The following is a 7,465-nucleotide window of genomic DNA, read 5'->3' as shown; positions in this document are numbered from 1 at the left end:
TGGGTAAACGGAATTTTGTATTTGAATTTAAAAATGAGCGAGTGTAGTTTGCTCTGCTAGACATCAACTTTTAAAAAAAAAAGTTTCGAAACCATTTTATGATAAGTTCTTATTTTAATAAATGCGGAAGGTTTTAATGTTCTTATAAAGAAAGGAAACTTTAATCATTTCTAACTTTTCTTCAAATCTAGAAAAGCTATTTTTCTTAATACACCTTACCATATCATCTTATTGTGTCGTCAAATACATATAATCGTTATCCTTTTTAAAAAAAATAGATATGTAAGGTGAACAACATTGAAACTGTAATAATTAAGCCGTCTGAAGGCTTCCAGTTTTACATAAGAGCAAACCTGAGAAATTGAAATCTCAATCATTAGAAACTTATGATATTAGAGTGCGTTATCCATCAATGTATATGATGTTATATAAGCTGTGTTCCAGAATTTTTTCAAACATGAATTTATTATCATATCAGCGTTTTATCCACAGAAACAACATACAAACCGGAGATAGAGCTCTGCCGCAATGAAAAAGTGTATTATAGGCCTGACGCTGAACGAATAGGCAAAGGAAATTATTCTCATGATACACATGATACAAGCAGTAAGTAATTCAACTGGCTATGCCTATTTTCTGTCAATGCATTATAACCATTATTGAAAAAGTTGTTATGCTATAAAAATAATTTTTACCATTATTTTCCCTCAGAATTCTTCCTTATCTCGATGTATCTAAATTAAAGAAATCTTGCTTTTCTGTATCAACATAATGTGCTTTGTGCTATAGACATTAAGCTTCTTTAAATAATGCCTGGTTCTGGTGCTGGTTCTTTTGTAAAGAAATAAGAATTTTGATGCGGGTTCAAGTCAATTTATATCTTGTCATATACATGATATACGAGATGTGTTTATCTCTCGATTCTATGGCAATTCAGTTATCTTTACATGCTTGCATTTGATGCCTTTTAGTTAATGGGCAAATATGATCAGATTTGAATGAACGTTTAAGAAATAACTTATATATTATACCCTTTAACTGTAATATTATATGCATACTATGATTTACAAACAAGTAAATAAATATACAGTGTCATGTACAGAGGTCAACACAATATTATCGGTTACGATAGCAATCTCATAAAAGTTACCTTTAGATTCCGAAGAGTGCATGTCACAGAAGTCGCCCGCGTGGCGCAATGGTTAGAGCGCTTGCTCTAGAGTCGAAGTAAGAAAATGTTCCGAGGTCCCGTGTCGCAGTAGGTGCTGGCACAAATAGATCCCTCAGTGCTCAAAGGCCGTTTGGGTCTAGTGCATTAAAAGGAATGAAGTACCTCTACATTAACCCCTTGCTTGTCTGCTGTCTTTAACCTTGGCCAAGACGTCCTTCTTTTCAAAGATTTGGGACTACCGAGTCTTTGTGTTGTTTGCAAACATAAAATTTTAAAATATTTCTACATGTAAATATAGGTGGTATAATCAGAAGAAAAATCGACGAACTTGCATGCGTATGCGTAATTATGCTGTTATCTTGATTTTCACATGTTTATCCTCTTAGGTGAAGAAAAAAGTATGTCAAGGTCTCCGTCAAAGAAGCGAGGCAATCCAATTTTCCGTCATGACGTACTTCAAAATACAAAGAAACAGTAAGCATTTTTTATATAAATGTTTATTCATTAATTTTGCTTGAGATACTAGTATGCAATTTTAAAATTAAAAAAAAACAACAATCTAGAAATAAAAAAATCTGGTTGATGCCTATTAGATACTGATGTTTACAACAAATCAAAATGGGTGTTTGAGATCGTAAAACAGATAAGGATATCTCTTTGACAAAAATCAGTAAAAAAAAATGTATAAAAACCAAAGGTTTCGAATGCAAAATTGAATTCATCTGTTTTGTTGGGATTTCTCTCAGTAACACTGTGTACAGGGTAATTTTCGCCCCGTGTTATTTTCGCCCTTTTACACTTTTAGCCCCGTCAAAATTTCGCCCAATCACAGTTTTGTTTAAGAAACTATACTTTGTTCTTTGAATTCGATCCATCTTATATTCGTCCACTTGTGTCAAGGGCGAAAGGGGGCGAAAATAAAACGGGGGCGAAAATTTCACTGTGTACAGTAGTATTTCTCAGACATAGGAATCTCATAAATTAAATCTCTATTGAGGATGTATTTTACATTTTTTTTTTAGAAATAGTTTGGACGTTATATTCAAGAGGTTGTTGAAACAAAAGGGAAGGAAACTCCTCCGAGAACTTCTGATGTACATTGATGTTTCAAAAGCCAATATTTATTCAAAAAACCCTCAAAGGAAACCCTGAAGTTATCCTGACACGGAATGAGGGAGGAAACCCTTTAAAATCTATTTTTTTAAATTTTACTTTTAACTTTTAAACAAAAGGGCACAGAGACTTTGTACATGTACGTGTACGAGGATTGTTCGGAAAGTTCGTGGACTAGCGTCATAAAATTAAAACCGCTTAAGATACATCAATGAATTTTTCAACGTTTAATTAGCATCATCTTATTTGTTTATATAATAAGCTATACATCATTAGTTTTATTTTTTAATGAATTGTTGATGTTTTTGAAAGCAATGGTATGTCCAGGCGGCTCAACCTCGAAGATTACGTTTTTTCTACCTAAGTATAACTGAGAAAAAAAACCTCATTTTTTGATATGAGCATTTGTCATTCAAAAATCCCGTGAATTCACTCATGTGGAATGACACAATTGTACCGTAATATTTGCAATTTTTACCCCATTCTGTAAGTTCTATGAAATTTTATCGTAAAATTTATATGAAACGTCCAAACAATTATGGGGTTGTAATGACGTCAGAAAGGGGGTGGGTTTCTTTTTCCAACATTCTATGAAGTTTCGCACTCAGGAAAAACTGGCATAGACCTAGGAAATATTTAAATGGGCTACTGAAAAATGTTGAACTCAGACAAGCAAATATGCTGTAATAATCAAGTGAGGATCTTTCAGATCTATTTACAATATTATATGCATTGAAAGAAGCTGTTTATGACATTGTAAAATCATATAAACAAGACGGGTTTAAATCTTTACTTAACCCACGGAAACTTATCAAGATAAGTGTATGAGGTTGAGAATGCGGACATTGAAAGACAATGACGCCATGAAACTATATGGCGACAGCGCCGGGTGATCATATAATGTCTTTTTTATTTTATGATAATTTGGTAAATATTCAAGGTATCAAGCTAAAATTTTCAACATTTCTTTAACTTTTGTTGTTTTATGTTCATTACAAATTTTGTAAGTATAGACTACATAGTAATAATTTTATCGCATCAGTCCACGAACTTTTCGAACAACCCTCGTATAAGATTTTATTTTTTTAATTTACAGTTTACTGGTACAACTTGTGGTAACTAACAAATAAATACAAAAGGGCCTCCATTTATTGAAATGAATTTGAACAAACAAATGGCACACATTATGCAAATTGTAGGCATTAGTTCATTTTCTCATCATTCGGAAAAAATTATATTTGAATTTCTTTTTTTACAAAATTATTTGTATAATTATTTCACTTGCCAATTTGAATGGCAAGCTTTCAAAATATTTGACCAATTTTGCTTAGTATGTTTATATAATTATGTACTTTATAGTTTACCCTTCATTCATGGTATTTTGTGCTTATTTATGATAGAAGTATATATTTTTATAATTGTTTGCTTTAAAAATGTGTATTTTTTATACACAAGTAACAAGGATTAGTAAAATGCCTTTATGTTAAAGGAAAAAAAATTGCTTGTTATCAATACATAGCGACAAGATTACGTTTGCTTTTATAGCTAATGTGTATGTCTACATGTGAATAAAAATTGCACGTAGAGAAATCCATCACTTGGTACATGTCTGAAATTGGTAGATATTATGTCAAGACGTGCCATGCCAATTTTCCAAGTACTTCTGATTTTTAGTCTTAAAGATTCACGCTTTTGCGAAGTCAATGCTGTTAAACTACCACAATTACGCTCTGTTTTCATCCATGGTTCTTTAATTGTGTTTGCCCTTTAATATTAAATCTTGTATCAGCCAATTACTATTTACAGATTGTAATCTTTTATCACTGTAGGATGAAATGCATTTGTAAAGCTAAAAAATGCGTAATATTTTCAATTATGATATGAGTTTCATATTTTCTTATATAGACAGAAGGGTGCTGCTACTACATGTACTCGCATTAATCAAAACCAGTATCCTTACTCTTATAGAAGTGCCCCATGATATAAATACAAATATATTAAAATCTATTATATTAATAGATATTATAAAATCACTTTAATTTACAATGTATTTGACATAAAAGTGTTAAATTATCTTTCTAAACTCAAAAGGGCCCTGCTGGTCAAAAGTTTATACATGCAGTTTTCCTCGAATAAATGTGCAGAAAAATTGCATTGCTTTATATTAATTAGCATTTAATATCTAATTAATAATGATCGAGATATGTACGTTGTCGAGTTCAACCTAGTTCAGGAAAAGAGTTTTTCATAATAAATGTTATTAAATCTTTTCTCATTTTATACTTCGACAAATGATTGGAACTTCACGTTTCAGCCAAGAAAGGGATTTTATATTGTTACCAGTGCACTTTTTATATTCCCAACTAATAAAAATATAAATAGCCTCACAGTAACGGTTTCGAAGAATAAAAGAATAATAAAATGTGTTGTTTTTTTTTTTAAGATGAATAATTATGTTCCATAAGAACTGTGTTTTTGCTGTTATGTCCTCGATCGATTTAAGCTGTCTTATGAACCCTATCCGTTAAAATTAATTTATTAAAAACTCATCTTGACATACTTGCACGTCTCAGCGGGGAATGTTTGCGATGGAATTTTCTTTGAAACAGAATTTGGTGAAGCTTTACAAAAAAAAAAAAAAAAAAAATGCAAAGTCTACGAAAATTTGATATTTGTTTCACTTATTCAAGATAAAAATAAGAGTATAATAATGAATAACGTACGAAGAATTCACAACTGTAGAAAAACGCCTTGAAGGTTTAATTAGTTTTGCCCTCACATAGTGATGGGAAGGCAATGGGTTCCACTCCTAGTCAGGTCAAACCTAGGACTTCAAAGTGACTATCTCAAAGCTTGGCATAAGATAAGAAAGCGGTGAGAACTATGACGCTATAAGAGATGATATAAATGATATAGAAAGTGAGAACTTAGTATAAGTCGGAATCTGACATCACTCGCATGGGTTATGTAGGTTAAATTCTCCATCTGTGTTGGAACGCCTTTAGTGCTCAGTCAGTGCTTACATAGTGAAATGAATCATCCCTTCAATAAACCAGATACATACCATACATTAAAGGAAGTGCTCATTGCCTATTGCTTATGCTTTACGCAAAAAAAATCTTTAATTTTGGAACAAGGGTTATTCAAACAAAACAAGTGTTTTAAAAATAGGATCAATGACTTTAAAGGCGACTCGTAGTAAAAATAAAACCCCTTTTAAGAAATCAAAAGAACAGAAAATGCATTTAAAACATGTATTTCCGAAGTCAGCGGAATATAATGCTGGGTAAGCAACAATTATTTTCAACTAATAGTATGCTTTGTTCAAAATCTTAAAGAATTCTTGAAATTTTAATTTGCTTTGCTCAAGCTTATTCTCAAATCAGTAAAAAAAAATCATATTTTTTTATTTCGAATAAGATTTAATCATTTGGTAATTATCATGAAAAATCGTACACAAAAACATTTTTCAAAAACGGACACACTTGTCCCTTGATATATTTTACACTCAAAAGATGGATTATAGTATGTGGAATATCTGGTACGCATTTGTTTTCAAACTCGACCTCTCTTGACACATTTAATCATTATTTTTCAAGATTACAGTCTTCGAATCACCTGAGGATGAGCAATACTATTTGGTTGTGAATGACTATCTGCTAGCGTTATAAGATACTAAAAAATTCCACATCGTATGTATGTCTGTCAATTCTAGCTATAGAGATAACCTTAAGGTCAATATAAATAGAACATTTTGACTAGGAAAGTCATGCTTTCCTGTTTTTAAAAGTGAAGAATATTTCTTTGAAGAATTCCCAAAAAATCTCTACTACATTTTAAAACAAATGCAAAATTCTATCAAATGAAATATAAAGATAATGAACAGAAATCAATCTCAAAAGTCCACTGCAACAACATTATTTCTCCTTTACACTAGTATTACCAATTGTTGAATTGTGCTTCTTTTTTTCAAAATTACAGCCGAGTTCTCATTTTACATTTTCCTAAATATCCCTAGAATTCTCATTGCACACAGCGTTTTACAAATCAAAATTTCACAAAAGTTAAAAAAAAGTTTAAAGTTAAAAAATTTAAATTCACAGGAACCTTTATCCGCCATAGATAATTAATATTCTATATTTATCTCCACAAATTTAATTTTGAGATAAATATAGGGCAATCACTCGTAATATTTTGTGATTTTTTAAATATCTAAATCATTAATATCTTGGATTTCAATGATTTTTTCATGATTTATTCTTTCATTTTTTTTTTATAAATGAAGTCTTCAATCCTGCTTTCATTGCCGAAAAGTACTACCTGAAAAATGTCGGAGTTGAAAACTTTAAAATGGCGGAAATGAAAACTATTAAATGTCGGAAATGAAATGTTAAAAATTTCAAAAAATTCCGGAAATTAAATGCAGCCCTTCTCTGTACCCGTCCCTATGTCAAGTTGTTCTCCTACATTTTTATCTCCACCGATCTTCTCCGAGTCTCTTTTGGTCTTTTTCTATTTCTCTTACCGGTTGATGTTCATCTCAATGCAATCCTTTTGATGGAGGATGGAGGTTGGGTGCATTCCGCATATGTGTCCTATCCGCGGCCATTTTCTTTTCCCCATTACTTGGGATAGAGGACTGGTGTTATTCCTTTTGTACAAAGGCAACATCTGGAAAGCATCTAGCTTGTTTGAAATGGCTTTTTTACTTTCCATGATTCAGCACCATACAGGAGAAGTCGAATCATATTACTCTTGAAAACTCCCATGTTTGGTATTAATACTGAACTTTGCTGACCTCCAGATGTTTCGCAGTGCAACATGCGATCCTGTGGCTTTAGACATCCGAGCTAGGACATCTACCTCAGAGTTCCCATCTATTGTGATCTTACTTTCTAGATAGACAAAGTACGTGACAGCTTCAATTTTTATACTATATAAGGTTATGGGTTCGTCTGATTTAGTGTTGACCTTCATGATCTTCGTTTTTGATGTTATTAATTTTCAGACCAATCTTTCCTGCTGTTGTTGCAAGCTGGTTGGTTTTTTCTTGCATGTCACGATGTCGGTGATCTAGCAGTGCTATATTATCTGCAAAATCTAGGTCTTCGAGCATATCTGACAAAGCCTAACTGATTCCCATCCGCTTATTCTTGACAGTTTCATGCATGATTCAGTCAA

The 7,465-nt window shown here is 31.9% G+C and overlaps 1 long non-coding RNA gene across 1 annotated transcript; it reads left to right on the top strand.

The window, feature by feature from the left end:
• Positions 1–529: 529 nt before the first annotated feature.
• On the top strand, positions 530–3,654 carry LOC133203913 (uncharacterized). Its single transcript, XR_009723498.1, has 3 exons — positions 530–606; positions 1,558–1,645; positions 2,194–3,654. It is a non-coding gene; the product is annotated as an uncharacterized LOC133203913 (long non-coding RNA).
• Positions 3,655–7,465: the final 3,811 nt, after the last annotated feature.

The sequence above is a fragment of the Saccostrea echinata genome, unplaced genomic scaffold (genome assembly GCF_033153115.1).
Source record: "Saccostrea echinata isolate AGI-Se365-2 ecotype Australia unplaced genomic scaffold, CSIRO_AGI_Sech_v1 ptg000052l, whole genome shotgun sequence".
In the NCBI taxonomy this organism is placed as follows: domain Eukaryota; kingdom Metazoa; phylum Mollusca; class Bivalvia; order Ostreida; family Ostreidae; genus Saccostrea; species Saccostrea echinata.
The sequence above is the reverse complement of the archived record's forward strand: the minus strand, read 5'-3'. Positions and strand labels throughout refer to the sequence as shown.